General features: G+C 47.4%; 1 non-coding gene across 1 annotated transcript; it reads right to left on the reverse strand.

Moving 5' to 3' along the window:
* Positions 1 to 20,780: 20,780 nt before the first annotated feature.
* Trnat-ugu lies at positions 20,781 to 20,855 on the reverse strand. The gene has a single exon. It is a non-coding gene; the product is annotated as a tRNA-Thr (tRNA).
* Positions 20,856 to 21,242: the final 387 nt, after the last annotated feature.

Raw genomic sequence — 21,242 nt, forward strand, 5'->3', positions numbered from 1 at the left:
TGGACAGGATGCAGGAGAGCCCCAAAGGGGATGATGGGCATTGAAGTCGCCAAACAATAAAAACGGCGGGGGAAGCTGAACGATCAGGTGCATCATGTCAGCCCGACTAACAGCAGATGACGGTGGAGTGTAGATGGTACAAACTGAAAAAGTAAATGTAGAAAGAGTAATACGGACAGCTATTGCTTGGAGTGGGGTGGTCAATGGGATGGGATGGTAATAAACATCGTCCTGAACGAGCAACATGACCCCACCATGAGCTGGGATACCGTCCACAGGGGTGAGGTCATACCGCTCCGAGGTATAGTGGGTAAAGGCAATACGGTCAGTCGGGCGCAACTTGGTTTCCTGGAGACCAAGGACGAGCGGACAGTGCAGGCGGAGGAGCAGTTGTAATTCCTCCCGATTAGATCGAATACCTCGTATGTTCCAATGTAACAAGGCCATCGCTAGGCAAAAAGTTGGGGGAACGAGACGGGGGAAGAGCTGGTCACCTCGACGGCCGCGGAGGGCCAGGTTGCGAGGGAACAACGCTACAACTGGCGGGAGGCGGATCCGGTTCCATCGAGTCGTCGCCAGCTGCGGCCGCTGTCCCTGGTTGTGTAGGACGGGCAGCATCATTTGCCGACGAGAGGCCAGCTGAGCGCCTGGCAGCAGAGCGTCCCGGCGAAACTAAGGACGGCCGGGAGCAGCGACTCATGGATGGAGCGTCAGACGAAACGCGCCGGGGTGGAGAGGGGGATAGAGACTACTTCTTGGAGGCCTTCTTGGAAGGCCGAGGAGGCACAGGGATGGTGGGCTGGACCCGAAGAAGGTCCCCACGCGCGGGGTCCGTTTTGGAACGCCGGACCTCTGAAGCTGGGGTCCGGAACGTTTCCCCGATGGACGCCTGAGAAGAGGATCACTTCTCAGGTGGCGGGGGGGAGAGGAGGAGGAGGAAGGGCGGCCCCTGGGGCAGAGGGGGCGGGGGCCACGGGGGAGGAGGATTTGGAAGGGAGGGATTTGGGAGGCAGAGGCAGAGCCCCCTGATGGGTGGAGGAGGCGGAGGGGGGACAGGATAGGGGTGAGGATACCGTGGAAGGAGTGGTCACAACTGAGGCAAACGAAGTGGTCAACGGCACGGGATGGAGGCGGTCATACTTCTTCCTGGCCTCAGAATAAGAGAGCCGATCCAAAGTTTTGAGTTCTTGTATATTCTTCTCCTTCTGATATGCGGGGCAGTCTGAGGATCTAGGCGAGTGGATGCCAGGACAATTAACGCACCGAGGTGGTGGGGTGCATGTATGTTCCTCACGAAGAGGACGTCTAACAATCGCCACAAAGGGGCTCAGCATCACACCGTGATGACGTGCCCAAAGCGCAAACACCGAAAACAGTGCATAGGAGGTGGGACGTAAGGTCGCACGTCGCACCAGTAGCACATCACCTTTACCTTCTCCGGGAGAACGTCCCCCTTGAAGGCGAGGATAAAGGCCCCGGTGTCGATGCGACGGTCTTTGGGGCCGCGCTGGACTCGCCGGACGAAATGCACGCCTCGGCGCTCCAGGTTGGCCCTGAGCTCCTCATCAGATTGCAGCAGGATGTCAAGATGAAAAATAACCCCCTGCGTCCTATTTAGTGCCAGATGCGGGACAATGGACACTGGGATGTCCCCTAGGTGGTCGCACGCCTGGAGCGCCGCCGACTGTGTGGCGGAGGTGGTCTTTATAAGAACGGACCCCGAACGCATCTTACTGAGAGCCTCGATTTCCCCGAAGATGTCCTCAATGTGCTGAACAAAGAACATGGGCTTGGAGGTGGCGAACGTCCCCCCATCGGTTCGAGAACAGACCAAATAGCAGGGGAAGTACTTCGCCCCAAGCCGGCGAGCCTGTCCCTCCTCCCAGGGAGTGGCCAAGGGGGAAAGGGCAGGAGAACCAGTACTAGAAACGGTACCTTTTCTTTTGAAAGACTCGGCCGCAGAGCGACCTGATACGTGTTGACGTTTCATCTGCGAAACGTCCGCCCCGATACCACCCACTCCGACCAGGGGCTCTCCCCATGGGCGCCACCCAGCCTCAGCAAGAGCCACCTGGCAGGATGACCATTGCCGGGAGTCCTGATGCCCCAAGGAGACGGGCATCTACTCCTTGGCCGACGTGGGGAGGGTGCAGCTCAGGTATCGGCAGTACGATCCCTGTGTTGTCAGGGGGCTACAACCTAGAGGGTACATGACAACCCCACCACAACGGGCTGGCTACCGTGCTGGATTTCTGGTGCCATGGAAGGTCCATCATGATCGTAGGTGCAGATGAGGACGCACTATGGGCGTAACTTGTACAACCCATCAGGCGTTTAGGCCCAATTTGAGGAATAGTGGGTATGGTTACAACGCCGGTACAATGCTGAGTGCCAAGGTCTTAGTGCACTTAGGACCAGTGGTACACCACGTAAGGTGTCCTTCCCCAAAAGGCTCGTACTTCTGTAGAATTTTGAAAAATGGAGGTCAAACCCCAAGGGGGACCATCACATGGAAGGCCGAAACGGTTGAAACTCCTTTTAGTCGCCTCGTACGACAGGCAGGAATACCTCGGGCCTATTCTTACCCCGGACCCGCAGGGGGGAATTTTTAGGTGGTATACTGAGGAGCTGTAGTCATAAATATGTAGCTCATTAATCGCGTAACTCATGATGGATAAGCAGAAAAAATCGAAATCGTGGAAGGATAACACGAATTTAATTGAATAATTTGTTGATCTACTAATATTTTGAACATATTCACCACACAATGTGACGCTAAAGCCTACCAGCACTGTACTTGCGGCAGATATAATAAGAAGTGTACTGGTACCCAATGCCCTGATCTGACGACACCGGCTGGGTGCAGTTAAATGGAAAATTAATTCCTATTTGACACAGTGATGGAGTTTTCTATGGTAGGTAACACTTTTCGCACTATTATATTACATTCCCCTCACGAGTGTCACTTTATGCTGTATTTTACTTAGCAAAACGACTTCTGTTGAGATGTATAGAAGATGGGAGCCGAGTCTCGTGGCAATGTCGCAAGGTGCAGCACGAGAGCGGGCATAGTTAAGAGGAAACTCCAGTGTATTTAATGCAAAGTTATCATTACTGCAACAGCACGTCGAATAACAGAGTGTAGCATAAACGTAAGGAAATTCTCTTGATGCGTTTAGCGTTATTTTTCAGGCTTAAATACATGAGCAATCGACGCACAAATACTACCCAAAGGAAACCGATTGTGAGCGGAGTTGTACGGTGTTACGTATTAGGAAACGTCAGTGCAGCTGTATTCAATTACTTTATCTTAATATCTACAATCCTGGAAATGGAAAAAAGAACACATTGACACCTGTGTGTCAGACCCACCATACTTGCTCCGGACACTGCGAGAGGGCTGTACAAGCAATGATCACACGCACGGCACAGCGGACACACCAGGAACCGCGGTGTTGGCCGTCGAATGGCGCTAGCTGCGCAGCATTTGCGCACCGCCGCCGTCAGTGTCAGCCAGTTTGCCGTGGCATACGGAGCTCCATCGCATGCCGCGACAGCGTGGACGTGAACCGTATGTGCAGTTCACGGACTTTGAGCGAGGGCGTATAGTGGGCATGCGGGAGGCCGGGTGGACGTACCGCCGAATTGCTCAACACGTGGGGCGTGAGGTCTCCACAGTACATCGATGTTGTCGCCAGTGGTCGGCGGAAGGTGCACGTGCCCGTCGACCTGGGACCGGACCGCAGCGACGCACGGATGCACGCCAAGACCGTAGGATCCTACGCAGTGCCGTAGGGGACCGCACCGCCACTTCCCAGCAAATTAGGGACACTGTTGCTCCTGGGGTATCGGCGAGGACCATTCGCAACCGTCTCCATGAAGCTGGGCTACGGTCCCGCACACCGTTAGGCCGTCTTCCGCTCACATCGTGCAGCCCGCCTCCAGTGGTGTCACGACAGGCGTGGATGGAGGGACGAATGGAGACGTGTCGTCTTCAGCGATGAGAGTTGCTTCTGCCTTGGTGCCAATGATGGTCGTATGCGTGTTTGGCGCCGTGCAGGTGAGCGCCACAATCAGGACTGCATACGACCGAGGCACACAGGGCCAACACCCGGCATCATGGTGTGGGGAGCGATCTCCTACACTGGCCGTACACCACTGGTGATCGTCGAAGGGACACTGAATAGTGCACGGTACATCCAAACCGTCATCGAACCCATCGTTCTACCATTCCTAGACCGGCAAGGGAACTTGCTGTTCCAACAGGACAATGCACGTCCGCATGTATCCCGTGCCACCCAACGTGCTCTAGAAGGTGTAAGTCAACTACGCTGGCTAGCAAGATCTCCGGATCTGTCCCCCAATGAGCATGTTTGGGACTGGATGAAGCGTCGTCTCACGCGGTCTGCACGTCCAGCACGAACGCTGGTCCGACTGAGGCGCCAGGTGGAAATGGCATGGCAAGCCGTTCCACAGGACTACATCCAGCATCTCTACGATCGTCTCCATGGGAGAACAGCAGCCTGCATTGCTGCGAAAGATGTATATACACTGTACTAGTGCCGACATTGTGCATGCTCTGTTGCCTGTGTCTATGTGCCTGTGGTTCTGTCAGTGTGATCATGTGATGTATCTGACCCCAGGAATGTGTCAATAAAGTTTCCCCTTCCTGGGACAATGAATTCACGGTGTTCTTATTTCAATTTCCAGGAGTGTATATATACTGGGCGAGTTCTCTTTATAGAGTAACTTTTTTTATTAATTATGGTGTTAGAACGTAGTGTAACACTATTTCTCATTGTGCCCGTACCTGCTATGGGTGTGCGACAATCTTATTAGGGACGCCATCACATGGTGAAGTTTGCTGGAAGATTAAAACCGTGAGCCAGACCGCTACTCGAAGATGCTCTTACCAACTGAACTGCGGTGTTCTAAACAAGATTTCCATCAATACCATATTTCCTACCTTCCAAACTTCCCCCGGGCTCGGGTGCCGGTGAGACACAAAGTTTTGTTCTGCCGGGAAGTGTCAAAACAGCGCACACTCCGCTATACAGGGAAAATTCGTTCTGTGATCATCACGTGTTGCTTCTCCGACACCTATGTTTGTACACGTGATAATAATCTTTACAGTAATCTATCCTGATAATTCCCAAAGGGGTGAAATTAACTACATTCTAAATTATGAAACAGTGTGTTCATTTCAAAATAAAACAACAGGCTGCTAGGTAAATTACTTTAAGAAAGACGCAGCAGCTATGGACCCCTATAAACAAAAGTCTGTTTTTCTGAGATGGAAAGAGCTGTCGAAGAACACTTCAGCGACATAGCATGTGTGGACCATGATATAATAACAAGAAAAAACATCCGAAAAAAAAAAAAAACAGTCTTGCCGTCAGAATAAAAGATCGTAGGAAAGTCTGTCATATCGTTCGAAATGAAAGCAAACACGTTAACTTAGGAGCGGGTATTGTGTTTACTGGTGCGTATGAATACAATCAATCTTGTAGCGATCAGACAACCTGCTCGTGAAGTAATGCAAGGTAAACTACAGTCAAAAAATGGAAATTATTTTCGTTTATGGCTAACGTCACGAAGCTTTTTTTTTTTTTTTTTTTTTTTTTTTTTTTTTTTTTTTTTTTTTTTTTGTTTGGGGTTTTAGGGCGCAAAACTTCTATGGTCATTAGCGCCCAGCCCGTGACGTAGAAAACAGGAAAAAAACGAAATTTAAAATCAGCAGCAATGGGAACAAAGTCATAAAATTTGAGAAACTAAAGGCAGAAGGAATGCTTAAAAATCCACTATAGAAAGGGGTTGGTTGTCCCCCAAAAAAAAGGCTTCAAATGACTGACGTCATTTCACTGTCACTAATAAACTGTAGAACGCGGTCAGCTGAGCGCGTGTCATCTGCTAAAATCGACGATAGATCAGGCGATAGCTGCAGACGGGAGCGTAACGGATTAAAATAGGGGCATTCAATTAAAAGGTGTCTGACCGTCCACGGCTGAGAGCAGTGGGGAGAGAGTGGGGGAGGATCACCGCTTAAAAGATGTCGATGACTAAAAAGACAGTGCCCTATCCGGAGTCTAGCTAAAATTACCTCCTCCCGACGACGCGATCGGGAGGAAGAGGTCCATGCGCAAGGAAGGGCTTTCACTTCCCGCAATTTATTATGGGGAAGTGTTGACCAATGCGCATGCCATAAATGAGCAACTTGGCGACATAAACCGCTCCGTAGATCGGTAAACGGAAGAGACTGAATAGCTGGCCGAGGAAGAGAGACTGCAGCCTTGGCCGCTATATCGGCCGCCTCATTTCCACAGATACCAGCGTGTTCTGGGAGCCAGAGGAACGCCACTGAGACGCCCCCCAGGTGGAGCAAGCGCAGACAGTCCTGAATCCGGTGGACCAGAGGGTGCACAGGGTAAAGAGCTTGGAAACTTAGGAGAGAGCTGAGAGAATCTGAGCAGATTACGTACTGTATCCGCTGATGGCGGCGGATGTAGTGGACAGCCTGGAGAATAGCGTAAAGCTCCGCAGTATAAACCGAACACTGGTCGGGAAGCCGAAAGTGATTTGGGGTGTCGCCAACAATATAGGCACTCCCTTCACCGAACGATGTTTTCGAGCCATCGGTGTAAATAAATGTGGCTTCCGTCATTTGTGCACATAGAGCAGCAAATGCCCGACGGTAAACAAGTGTAGGGGTACCATCCTTGGGAAATTGACATAGGTCTCTGAGCAAGTCGATCCGGGGACGGAGCCAAGGCGGTGCTGTACCCCAAGTTGTCAAGAAGGTTTTAGGAAAGCGGAAGGAAAGAGAATGGAGCAGTTGACGGAAGCGGACTCCCGGGGGTAGTAGGGAGGAGGAGCAGCCTGCATACCCGACATCAAGGGAGGCGTCGAAAAAAGGGTCATGGGCTGGATTAGCAGGCATGGAAGACAAATGGCTAGCATAACGACTCAGAAGGACTGTCCGCCGATTGGATAGCGGAGGTTCAGCAGTCTCAGCATAAAGGCTTTCCACAGGGCTGGTGTAAAAAGCTCCAGACACTAAACGTAATCCACGGTGGTGGATAGAGTCGAGACGCCGAAGAATAGACGGCCGAGCAGAGGAGTAGACTATGCTTCCATAATCCAATTTCGAGCGCACTAAGGCGCGATAGAGGCGGAGAAGGACCACTCGGTCCGCTCCCCAAGAGGTGCCATTCAGGACACGGAGGGTGTTAAGGGAACGCAGACAGCGAGCCGAAAGATAGGAAACGTGGGAGGACCAGCACAGTTTTCTGTCAAACGTAAGACCCAAGAATTTAGCGACGTCGGAGAACGGAAGGTTGACAGGACCTAGATGTAAGGAGGGCGGAAGAAACTCCTTACGTCGCCAAAAATTAACACAAACGGTCTTACTGGGTGAGAAACGGAAGCCGGTTTCGATGCTCCACGAGTGGAGGCGATCGAGACATCCTTGAAGACGTCTTTCAAGAAGGCTGGTCCGTTGAGAGCTGTAGTAGATCGCAAAATCGTCCACAAAGAGGGAGCCCGAGACATCAGGAAGGAGACAATCCATAATTGGATTAATGGCAATGGCAAACAGTACAACACTCAGCACGGAGCCCTGGGGTACCCCGTTTTCTTGGGAGAAAGTACGGGAGAGTGTAGTGTTCACCCGCACCCTAAATGTGCGCTCTGCCATAAATTCGTGAAGAAAAGGGGTAGCCGACCTCGAAAGCCCCAAGAGAACAGTGTGCGGAGGATGCCTGTCCTCCAACAGGTATCGTATGCTCTCTCCAGATCAAAAAATATTGCTACTGTTTGGCGTTTCCGGAGAAAATTGTTCATGATATAAGTGGAGAGAGCAACAAGATGGTCAACGGCAGAACGATGTTGTCGGAATCCGCATTGGGCTGGTGTTAAAAGACTGCGGGATTCCAGCCACCAAGCTAAACGGTAATTCACCATACGCTCCAAAACCTTACAGACACTACTCGTGAGAGAAATGGGGCGATAGCTAGAGGGGAGATGTTTGTCCTTTCCAGGTTTCGGAACGGGAACGACAATAGCTTCCCGCCATCGTCTGGGGAAGGTACTGTCGGTCCAAATTCGATTATAAAGGCAAAGGAGGTAGCGCAGGCTATGGGTTGATAAATGCAGCAACATTTGGACATGGATACCATCCGGTCCTGGGGCGGAGGAGCGAGAAGAAGAGAGTGCATGTTGGAGTTCGCGCATGGAGAAAACAGTATTGTAGCTTTCGCGATTTTGAGAGGAGAAAGCAAGATGTCGCACTTCCGCTGCACGTTTCTTCGGGAGAAACGCTGGCGGGTAATTTGAAGAGCTCGAAATCTCAGCAAAGTGCTGACCCAATGAGTTAGAAATTGCGACGGGGTCCACTAAGGTATCATGCGCGACAGTGAGCCCAGAGACCGGGGAGAAACTAGGCGCGCCTGAGAACCGTCGAAGCCGACTCCAAACTTCCGAGGAGGGAGTGAAGGTGTTAAATGAGCCAATAAAGAATTGCCAGCTTGCCTTCTTGCCATCGCGGATGACGCGACGGCATCGCGCACGGAGCTGCTTATATCGGATACAGTTGGCCAAAGTTGGATGGTGACGGAAAATGCGAAGAGCACGTCGCCGCTCACGTATTGCGTCACGGCATGCCTCGTTCCACCAAGGAACTGGGGGGCGCCGGGGCAATTCGGAGGTGCGTGGTATTGAACGTTCCGCAGCTGTGAGAATAACGTCGGTAAAATGTGTGACCTCATCGTCGACGCTGGGAAAGCGACGGTCATCGAATGTCGCTAGAGACGAAAAAAGTGTCCAATCGGCTTGGGCGAGCTTCCAGCGTCGCGAGCGCAGATATGGCAGTTGAGGCTGCAGTCGAAGGACACATGGAAAGTGGTCACTCGAGTGCGTATCATCAAGGGCGAACCATTCGAAGCGCCGGGCTAGCGGAACAGTACCGACCGCAAGGTCCAAATGAGATAAATTTGCCGTGGAGGCAGACAAAAACGTGGGGACCCCAGTGTTGAGGCAGACTAGATCCGCTTGGTGGAAGACGTCTAGCAATAGTGAGCCACGTGGACAAGGATGTGGAGATCCCCAAAGCGGGTGGTGGGCATTGAAGTCCCCAACCAGCAAATAGGGGGGTGGAAGCTGATCAAGAAGATGAAGGAGATCAGCTCGTGCCAGTGGTGTAGACGATGTAATGTATACCGTACATAGAGACAACGTGTATCCAGAAAGGGAAAGACGGACGGCGACAGCTTGGAAGGAAGTGTTTAAATGGATTGGGTGATAATGGAGAGTATCATGGAGCAGAATCATGAGTCCTCCATGGGCTGGAGTGCCTTCAACAGAGGGGAGGTCATATCGGACGGACTGAAAATGAGGGAGAACAAAGCGGTCATGGGGACGCAGCTTTGTTTCCTGAAGACAGAAGATGACCGGCGAGTAGGATCGTAAGAGGATCGACAATTCATCCCGATTGGCGCGAATGCCGCGGATATTCCAGTGGATAATGGACATAGGGTGAACAGAAAATGGAGAAACGTGACCAAGGGTGCTGTCAACTCAACGACTGCTCAGAGCTTGCGACCGACAGCATGGAATGGCATTCAGTCGAAGGCAGAAGATCCTGATCCATAGGTTGGTCAGGAGCAGCTCCTGCCACCAACGATCGGCCAGTTGACCGGCCACCAGCAGTGCGCCTCAGTGACACGGAAGATGGCCGAGGGCGATTTCCGCCAGGTGGTGCTGTAGTTGGGACACGCCTTGGCGGAGAAGGAGAGGAACTGTGTTTCTTCGTAGCCTTCTTGGAGGTATGATGTTTAGATGAAGGAGGAACCGATGGTTGTGAAGTTGCAGTACGTAAAAACTCTTCACGAGAATGCTCTTTTTTCGAAGACTTGGCGTCTGACTTTTGGGCTCGAGATTTAGCAGAACCCAACGAAGGGTGAGCCATAGAGTGGGCAGGCGAAAGTGGTGAGGTTGAACGGGCGATCTTTGCGCTGGCCGATCTGACGACCGTGGTACTAAATGTGAGGTCGCAAGTCTGCGTGGCCGCCTCCTTTGTTGGCCGAGGAGAAGCAAGGACAGTGCTGTATTTTCCTTTCTGAGGCACAGTGGGCTGTCGACTGGCGAGTAACTTTCGAGCAACAAAGGTCGACACCTTTTCCTTCACTCTTATTTCCTGGATGAGCTTTTCATCCTTAAAAACGGGGCAATCTCGAGAGGAAGCAGCGTGGTCACCCATACAGTTGATGCAGTGTGGGGATGGAGGTGGACAAGCACCCTCATGGGCATCCTTGCCACACGTAACACATTTGGCCGGATTGGAACAGGACTGGCTGGTGTGATTGAACCGCTGACATCGATAGCAACGCGTAGGGTTTGGGACATAAGGGCGAACGGAAATTATCTCATAGCCTGCTTTGATTTTTGATGGGAGTTGAACTTTGTCAAATGTCAAGAAGACAGTGCGGGTTGGAATGATGTTCGAGTCAACCCTTTTCATAACCCGACGAACAGCGGTGACGCCCTGGTCAGACAGGTAGTGCTGAATTTCTTCGTCAGACAATCCATCGAGGGAGCGTGTATAAACGACTCCACGCGAGGAATTTAAGGTACGGTGCAGTTCCACCCGGACAGGGAAGGTGTGGAGCAGAGAAGTACACAGCAATTTTTGAGCCTGGAGGGCACTGTGTGTTTCTAACAACAGGGTACCATTCCGTAATCTGGAACAAGACTTTACAGGACCCGCAATTGCGTCGACACCTTTCTGAATAATGAAAGGGTTGACCGTGGAAAAGTCGTGACCTTCGTCAGACCGAGAAACAACAAGGAACTGTGGCAACGATGGAAGAACCGTCTGTGGCTGAGACTCAGTGAACTTACGTTTGTGAGCAGACATAGTGGAAGGTGAGGAAACCATTGCGGAAGAATCCCCCATGATTACCGGCGTCTCCGATGGCGCGCTCCTCCCTTGTGGGGGCCCTCACCGAGGGCACACCCGCCTTAGGTGATTGTTCACACCTCAGGTCACACCTCCCGACAAACGGACGGAGGGACCAATCGGCACTTTCGGAAGGTATCAGCTCGGGTAATCACCCCTCCCTGGGCCTGGCCTTTACCAGGGGGTACGTACGTGTCCTACCTGTCTACCCGGGGCGGGGAATTACGCGTTACCCCGTCACCGACTACGCATGGAAGTGCGTGGGTCGGCCTTCAGACACGCACAGGGAGGAAGAAAGAGAAAGGGAAAGGAAAGAAGAGGGGGTCTCAAACGCCGCAGCGGAGAAAAGGGTAAAGAGAAGAGGTAAGGAAAGGAGAAGGACAAAGGAAGGAAGAAGACATACAAGCAAGGAAGAAGAAAAATGCGGTACATTTAGAAGCGTCCGTCTCCGGACGTAGGCGCAAACCATACTCCCAGAGGGGGAGAAAGTGAATGAAAGAGCCAGAGGTGTGGGGGGGGGGGGTGAAGACAGGGGAAGGGGAAGGATGCGGAAAGGGAAGGTATGCAGCCCGGAAAGGAAGGAAGGCCACATTAGCTCGGGGCCCCGTGCTCGCTACGCACGTATCCACAAAAGAGTTGTGGATCCCCTGGGGGGGTCACGAAGCTGTTACACCAGCGGTGCGGTTGTATACTGAAAGATATTCTGATCTTGTAAGGCCCTCGCGATCTGTCGTAGCAAACATTACAGTAAACATTCAAGAAACAAAGAACATATACATGAACACTCCGCAAACCATTGTATAAAGCGCCTTCCAACAGACTTAACAAACAATTTCAAGCCTTTGCGAAACTACTTCTCGCTGACACTCCTAACAAAATGATGAAAGGGAAACAGTTTATCATTTACTACACTTTCGATCTTCATGCAGTAAAACTGTCGCATCAGCCTTTAAGTTTTAGTATATTACTTGTTTACTACAGACAGCATTCAGAAGACCATTTGTAGACAGTATACACATACATTACTGAATGTATTTACCAAATTGTGTCATTGTACGAGACATAGGTCAGCAGATATTTCACCATAAACATTGGGATGCGTGAAAAACTTGCTTCTGCTTATAATGGAGCGCAAATCAAACGTTTCAAGCTGGTTTGTACATACGAGTTCGATTCTTTAGTCAGGGGTTTACTGGTCTTCACTAAATACACTTTAAGGAAAAAAAGCACCGCACCACGAAGAAATTATCCGAATTGGGATGGAAATCGTTGGATGTGATGCACGTATGCAGACAAACAATAATGACAATTTCAGAAAAATTGAATGATTTAGTCAAGAGAAAGAGTTTCACAAATTGAGCAAGTCAACAACGAGTTCTACATCTACATACATACTCCGCAATCCACCATAAGGTGCGTGGTGGAGGGTACCTCGTACCACAACTAGCATCTTCTCTCCCTGTTCCACTCCCAAACAGAACGAGGGAAAAATGACTGTCTATATGCCTCTCTACGAGCCCTAATCTCTCTTATCTTATCTTTGTGGCCTTTCCGCGAAATGTAAGTTGGCGGCAGTAAAATTGTACTGCAGTCAGCCTCAAATGCTGGTTCTCTAAATTTCCTCAGTAGCGATCCACGGAAAGAACGCCTCCTTTCCTCTAGAGACTCCCACCCGAGTTCCTGAAGCATTTCCGTAACACTCGCTTGATGATCAAACCTACCAGTAACAAATCTAGCAGCCCGCCTCTGAATTGCTTCTATGTCCTCCCGCAATCCGACCTGATAGGGATCCCAAACACTCGAGCAGAGTAGGTCGTATTAGTGTTTTATAAGCGGTCTCCTTTACAGATGAACCACATCTTCCCAAAATTCTACCAACGAACCGAAGACGACTATCCGCCTTCCCCACAACTGCCATTACATGCTTGTCCCACTTCATATACGCTCTGCAATGTTACGCCTAAATATTTAATCGACGTGACTGTGTCAAGCGCTACACTAATAACGGAGTATTCAAACATTACGGGATTCTTTTTCCTATTCATCTGCATTAATTTACATTTATCTATATTTAGAGTTAGCTGCCATTCTTTACACCAATCACAAAGCCTGTCCAAGTCATCTTGTATCCTCCTATAGTCACTCAACGACGACACCTTCCCGTACACCACAGCATCATCAGCAAACAGCCGCACATTGCTATCCACCCTATCCAAAACATCATTTATGTAGATAGAAAACAACAGCGGACCTACCACACTTCCCTGGGGCACTCCAGATGATACCCTCACCTCCGATGAACACCATCGAGGACAACGTACTGGGTTCTATTAGTTAAGAAGTCCGCCTTTGGCCCTTATGCAAGCAATTATTGGGTTGGCATTGTTTGATAGTGTTTTTGGATGTCCTCCTGAGATTCTGTGCAACTTGGGCGTTAGATCGTCAAAATCCCGGGCTGGTTGGAAGACCCTGTACATACTGTTCCAGCGTTCTGAGTTGGGGAAAAATCCGACGACCCTACTGGCCAAGGCAGGGTTCGGCAAGCATGAAGAAACGCAACAGAAACTCTCGCCGTGTCGGCTCGGTCATTATCTTGATGCGAGCTCGCAGTTCTGGCACGTTTCTTGGTAGAGGTGGTTTAACACTGAATGTTTCACATAACCCCACACAAAGAAATCGCATGGGGTTAAGTCGGGAGAGAGTGGAGGCCATGACATGAATTGCTGATCATGATCTCCACCACGACTGATCCATCGGTTTTCCAATCTCCTGTTTAAGAAATGCCGAACATCGTGATGGAAGTGCGGTGGAGCACCATCCTGTTGAAAGATGAAGTCGGCGCCATCAGTCTCCAGTTGTGGCATGAGCCAATTTCCCACCATGTCCAGACACACGTGTCCTGTAACGTTTCTTTCGCAGAAGAAAAAGGGGCCGTAAACTTTAAACCGTGAGATTGCACAAAACACGTTAACTTTCGGTGAATTGCGAATTTGCTGCACGAATGCGTGAGGATTTTCTACCGCCCAGATTCGCACATTGTGTCTGTTCACTTCACAATAAAGAAAAAGTGTTGCTTCATCACTGAAAACAAGTTTCGCACTGGACGCATCCTCTTCCATGAGCTGTTGCAACCGCGCCGAAAATTCAAAGCGTTTGACTTTGTCATCGGGTGTCAGGGCTTGTAGCAATTGTAAACGGTAAGGCTTCAGCTTTAGCCTTTTCCGTAAGATTTTCCAAACCGTCGGCTGTGGTACGTTTAGCTCCCTGCTTGCTTTATTCGTCGACTTCCGCAGGCTACGCGTTAAACTTGCCCGCATGCGTTGAACCGTTTCTTCGCTCACTGCAGGCCGACCCGTTGATTTCCCCTTACAGAGGCATCCAGAAGCTTTAAACTGCGCATACCATCGCCGAATGGAGTTAGCAGTTGGTGGATCTTTGTTGAACTTCGTCCTGAAGTGTCGTTGCACTGTTATGACTGACTGATGTGAGTGCATTTCAAGCACGACATACGCTTTCTCGGCTCCTGTCGCTCTCGAGCGCTCTGGCGGCAGAAACCTGAAGTGCGGCTTCAGCCGAACAAAACATAATGAGTTTGTCTACGTATCTGTAGTGTGTCGTGACCATATGTCAATGAATGGAGCTACAGTGAATTTATGAAATCGCTTCAATCATTTGTAATAGCCCTGTATGTCACCAGGAATCTTATAAACAGGTACTATTGGGTTCTCTCTCATTTTTATAGTCATTACCTTATATTTACCGACATTTAAAGACAGCTGCAATTCATTACATTCAGGGGAAATTTTTTCCCAATCTTTCTGCAAGTTCTTGTTATCGTCTATTAACGATACATAACTGTACATAACTGCATTGTCAGCGAAGAGTCATAGCTTTACTGCCGGTCATAGGCCTATCTCCTTATATATGGAGGGTGGTCAGAAACAGTCTGAAAAGCATGTAAGGATGTTGCAGGGTAGATTGTGCTGAGAAATAACTGTTCAGAAATAAATCCGATACGTTACACCGTTTCCGAGTTAATTAGCATTGAAGTTCGCCAATCAGACAGTAGTTGTTCTATCCGGATTCCGCTCCAGCGACTGCTGGGTCTGGGTGCTGAAGAGTCTCCTCTGGTTGGCTCGGTCCTCCCACCACTTTTCTTCCTCCATTTGCTTTCCTTTTCACAGATATTCTCACTCCCGTTTTCCACCATGTTCTTGGGCACCCTCAACGTCTTTTCCCGTACACCTTTAGTTCTTCCATAATTTTGGGAAGTCTCTGCCCACGCATCCTCTTAACATGCCCGTACCATCTTAAACTCGTATTCGATTTCTTCTCTCATACTTTCTTGTTTAACGTCCTTTCTAATATTTACATTCCTTACTCTGCCCATTCCTTACTCTGCCCATTCTTGTTTTTCCCTTAACTACTCTGAGAAATTTCATTTCCCCCGCTTGCAGTCTGCTCCAGTCCTTTCCTGTCACTGTTCATGTTTCTCCTCCATAGGTAAAAATAGGGAAGTAATAACTCTTACACATAAGGAGATTTGCTTTTTCTGAAACTTCCTTATATCAAATCAGGTGTTTTATTGATTGATAGAAATTGTCGCCCTTCTGTAACCTATTAATTTCGTTAGTTATTCTTCCATCACTAGATATTTCATTCCATAAATAAGTGAAACTGTCTACCACTTTGAAGGGTTCCCCATTCAAGGTAATATTCCCGTTGATCCCTTTATCTTTTCCAAATTACATTACTTAACTCTTATCCTTGTTTTTAATCCATACCTTTTCATTATTTCCTTCCACGCATCAAGTTGCAACTGTACATTACCTCTTTATTGCCCCATATTACCATATCATCTCCAAAAACCATCTTTTCGTCTTTCTGTTTTACTTTATCTTTAACTGCCATATTCATTCCTTCCATCTCAACATTAAAAAGTGCAGGAGTTGAATACTTCGAAATAAGACACGGGCTATTCTGAGTTCCCCAATGGCGTTCTAATTCTACAATTGTGTCCTCTGTACACTGTCTTTATTACATTAATGTATTCATCTCCTATACCTATCTTCTTCATTTCTTCCCAGAGTCGTTCTATGTTAAAATCATTATCAGCTTTTTGTTATACTCCCAACTTTTTTCCATCAGATAGAAAATATAAAGTCGATCGTGCTTCTTCCTTTCCTATACCCATGCTGTTCTTCACTCAGCTCCTTTTCTATCTTTTCACTTATTCGATTTCGTATAATTCTTTCAAAAATCTTGGTTGTATGACACATAAGGGTTATTCCTCTGTAGTTTTTACAAAGTCTTTTACTGCCTTTTTTGAAGATGGGGACAATGTCTCTGCTCCAATCGTCAGGTATTGTACTATTTCTCCACACACTTGACAATACTCTATACAGCCACTACATTCCCACTGGACCTGCTGCTGTTATGTCCACTGATACTTCATCAGGTCCTGGGGCTTTCCTCCATTCATCTTCTCCACAGCTATTTCCATTTCTTCCCATGTAATTTGTCCTAATTCTGCTTCCCAACTTCTCTCAATTTCTCCATTATTTGTTATTTCCTTGTGCACCTGCTCCTCAACGTTTAACAGTTTCTTAAAATGTTCTCTCCAGACATCTTTTATATTCCCTGGATCTTCAATCACAGTACCATAACTGTTCAGAAATAAATCCGATACGTCGCTCCCGTTTCCGAGTTAATTAGCACTGAAGCTTGCCAATCAGACCGTAGTTCGCGCGAATTCAAGCGGTCCGCCAGACTGCTCAGCCTTTGGCTGCGGTTCGAACCTTATTACTATCCCATGCCCAATGTTTGCATCGCTCTGTCGTTCGGTCTTAGGAAACCAAACGGAGAACACGTTTGGCGACACCGTCTTTGGCGAGCCGCTTGAACGTCTGCGCGCGAAGGCCTGATTAGCTAACTTCGGTTCTAATTAAATCGCAAACGGTGTAACTTATCGAATTCCTTCCTTAACGATTATTTCTCACCACAATCTACCCTGAAATACCCTTACAAGCTTTGTTTCTGACCACCCTATATACAAATTCCTGTGTATAATAGGTTTGGCGGCGTTGAATCCCCAGTGTAATACACTGGGGCTTTACGGCTTTAAGGGCTGAACCTATTATGCTGGAACTTTTGCTTACATTTGTAGGTCGGTGGAGGACGTTGCTACTACTGATACAACGAAAGCTATTCTGCTGAGTCGCCAAAACGTAAAGTCGGCTTCAGATCATCAGGTGCTGGTTCAGCCAATTCATCGAATCCGGGGTTTACTGGTCTCCACTTGTTTTTTTGGGAAGTATGAATGTTTTCTTGTAATTGAAATTTAAGTGACTTTTGTGAGCGCCCTGCTAGTGTTGTTGATAAAACAAAAGGGAAAACTGTGGGGATTATCTCTGATGCTCTTTCATGGTCTTCTACTATGGAGTAACATCTAGAAAGCTGTCGAGATTCACTCCCCAGTCAAACGCATAGACCACCATCAACAGTGTCTCACGAAAAATCGTCGATATTGGTGATGTTTGATTGAAGCTCGAAATGTAGCTTGGACTTCAGTGCGAGATGCTTTTTATTATTTTCACAACGAAATGTGTCTGGAAATCTGGCAGAAAATCCAAAGCGATTCTGGTTGTGTGTGAATTACACCAGTGTGAAGACACAATCAATACCTTTATTGCGCGATATCAAGGGTAACGTTATTGGTGACAGTGCCGCTAAAGCAGAGTTACTAAACACAGTTGCCCAAAATTCCTTCATCAAAGAAGGCGAAGTAAATATTTCAGAATCCGAATCAAGAGCTGCTGCCAACGTGAGTCACTTAGAAGCAGATATCCTTGGTGTACAACGAAGCTTAAATCACTTAATAAAAGCGAGTTCTCCGCTCCAGATTGTTTACCAATTAAATCAGAGTATGCTGATATAATAGCTCCGTACATATCACATGCAACCGGTCGCTCGACGAAAGTTCCATACCTAAAGACTGGAAAGTTGAACAGGTCACACCAATACTCAAGAAATGAAATAGGAGTAATCCAAAGAATTATAGACACGTATTACTGTTGTCGATTTGCAGTGGGATCTTGGAACATATGTGTGTTCCAACATTTTGAGCCACTTCGATGAGAACTATCTATTATCACACAGTCAATACGGATTAAGAAAATATCATTCATGTGAAACATGGCTAGCTGTTTATTCTCATGAAGTAACTAGTGCTATCGACAGGGGATCTCAAATTTATTCCATATTTATAGATTTCCTCACACGCGGCTTCTAATAAAGATGTCTATGGAGTATCGTCTCAGTTGTGCGACTGGATTCGTGGTTTCCTATCAGAAGGGTCACAGTTCGTAGTAACTGACGGAAACTGATCCAGTAAAACAGAAGTAATATCTGGCGCTCCCCAAGGAAGTTCTGTAAGTCCTCTGCTGTTTCTAGGCTGCATGAACTATTTAGGAGACAATCTGGTCAGCCCTCTTAGATTGTTTTCAGATGATGCTTCCATTTACCGAATAGTTAAGTCATCAGAAGATCAAAACCAACTGCAAAATGATTTAGACGAAATATCTGTATGGTGTGAAAAGTGGCAATTTTCTACGAATGAGGGAGAATGTGACGTCATCCGCTTGAGTACGGAAAGAAATCCGTTACAATTCGTTTACACGACAAATCGCATAAATTTAAAGGCTGTCGATTCAACTATACACCGAGGGATTACAATTACGAACAATTTAAATGGAAACAATCAGATAGAAAGTGTCACAGGCACCGCGAACCAAATACACTAAAGAGACTGCCTACACTACGCTAGTCCATCCTCTGCTTGAGTATTGCTGTGCGGTATGGGATCCTTACCAGGTAGGACAGACGGAGGACATCGAAAAGCCGGCCGCGGTGGCCGTGCGGTTCTAGGCGCTACAGTCCGGAACCGCGGGACTGCTGCGGTCGCAGGTTCGAATCCTGCCTCGGGCATGGCTGTGTGTGGTGTCCCTAGGTTAGTTAGGTTTAAGTAGTTCTAAGTGACTGATGACCTCAGAAGTTAAGTCCCGTAGTGATCAGAGCCATTTGAACCAGTTGACATCGAAAATGTTCAGAGAAGGGCAGCTTGTTTTGTATTATTGTGAAATGGGGGAGCGAGTGTCTTGAGTATCATACGAGAGTTGGTGTGGCAATCATTAAAACATGGACATTCTACGCTGCCGTGAGATGCTTTCACGAAATTGGAATCTCCAATGGTCTCTCCTGCATGTGAAAATATTTTGCTAACACCCACCTACAAAGGGAAAAAATGATCGTTCTAATAAAATAAGAGAAATCAGAGATCGCAAGGAAAGAGTTAAGTGTTTTTCCCGCGCGCTTCTCGAACGCGATGGAAATAGAGCAAACTGCTTAGATGAACCCTCTGCCAAGAAATTAAGTGTGAGATGCAGAGTAGTCATATAGATGCAAATTTTCGAATACAGCATTGGTTGTGCGCTGCTTGACACAGTCACGTCTAGTAAATATCTATGTTTAACGGTTCAAAGCAATATGAAAAGGAAAGCACCTAAGGACGGTAGTTGGGAGGCGAATGATCCACTTTGGTTTATTGGGAGAAATTTAGAAAAGTGTGGTTCGGCTGGGAAGGGGACTAGTACAACCCATCCTTCTTCAGTACTTCTCTAATATTTGGGATCCCCACCCGGTCGGATTAAAAGAAGTTATCCAAGCAATTCAGAGACGGGATGCTAGATTTGTTACCGGTAGGCTCAATCAACACGCGAATGTGACGGAAATGCTTCATGAAATCAAATGGAAATCTCTGGTGGGGGAACGACATTCTCTCCGCGAGACACTATTGAGAAACATTAAAAAATTGGCATTTTTTAAACAGATAACTTCATTAACAAATGAGACGAACTACACACATGATAAATCACAAAAAATGAATGTGTTACATAATTTAAATAAGAAAAATATGACAATAAGAAATGTTCTTGAACAACAGAAATAATTTGTTTACGAACTTAAATATCTTCTTGTAAAGTCTGTTGTTTTCTTCCTTGGTCTTCTTCCTCCAATGGCTTATCCTATTCCAATTTTCTGAAATGTTACTTCCAACATGTTGTCAATTTTTTTTTGTGTTTCCGATCCTTTCAGTTTCCAGTGGACCACTTCCATGTAGTAACGAATCCCCTCTCTGTTAAGATTTTGCACCTGTCGAGCAGGTGGCGTGGGAAACAGGGTTTCATCAGTGGAAGGCTGCTGAACATCCACTCAGGATCGTAAGCTTATTAACGCAAATTTTATTACGGTAAAAGCTGTCATTCGTTGGAATTCAAATGATATATGCTGCTAAAATTTCAACTTAACTAAGTAGTAAATATATTATTTAAAAAAACCGTAGCAAACAGGACTACGGCCTAGCAGAAATAATATTAATGTAAAACAGAAAACACAGTTACATGAGAACTATTAAGCTACATCTATGTTTTAAAAGAGAACAATTTCGATCAACTGCTTATAGATCAAACAATGCAAGACTTTACAACACCAAAATAAATCTCAACGTGTCCTTGCCCATAATATAAAGTTACTAAAGGAAATTCTGAATTATTTACAAGAAATTTTTACGTTGGCAAACACGTACACGTGACCGTGTAAGTTCATCTCTCACCATCTATTTAGTAGCATATATGAAGATAGTAACTGTTCCGAAAGAACAGATACCAATGATGACCATGCAGCTTCTCTATAAAGAAATGATAATTAATCGAAGCCCTCAGCTGCCAACAGGCGGTGTTGATATATCTCAATGGGGACAGCTGAAAATGTATGCCCCGACCGGGACTCAAACCCGGGATCTCCTGCTTACATGGCAGACGCTCTATCCATCTGAGCCACCGAGGGCACAGAGGATAGCGTGACTACAGGGACTTACCCTTGCACGCTTCCCGGGGGACTCACATACCTAACTGTCCACAACCTACATTTTCAGCTGTTCCTATTGAGGTATATCAACAACACCTGTTGGCAGCTGAGGGTTTCGATTAATTATCATTTCTATTTAGTAGCACACTACAGGAGATAACAAATTGAGGCAACTTCCAATTTAAGAACAATATGCTTTCATCATCAAACTACTATGGATCATTGGCAATGGATTACTCTAACACTAAGTACGAACAAAGCAGTAAAATTTCTTGTACCACCATAGAAGGACATCAAGCTTGGTTAAACATTGCAGGACAAGAGCCAGAATGTGCACAATTCCGTTGGCTGGTCAAGAGCGGAAAAA

The sequence above is a fragment of the Schistocerca piceifrons genome, chromosome X (assembly GCF_021461385.2).
Source record: "Schistocerca piceifrons isolate TAMUIC-IGC-003096 chromosome X, iqSchPice1.1, whole genome shotgun sequence".
NCBI lineage: Eukaryota > Metazoa > Arthropoda > Insecta > Orthoptera > Acrididae > Schistocerca > Schistocerca piceifrons.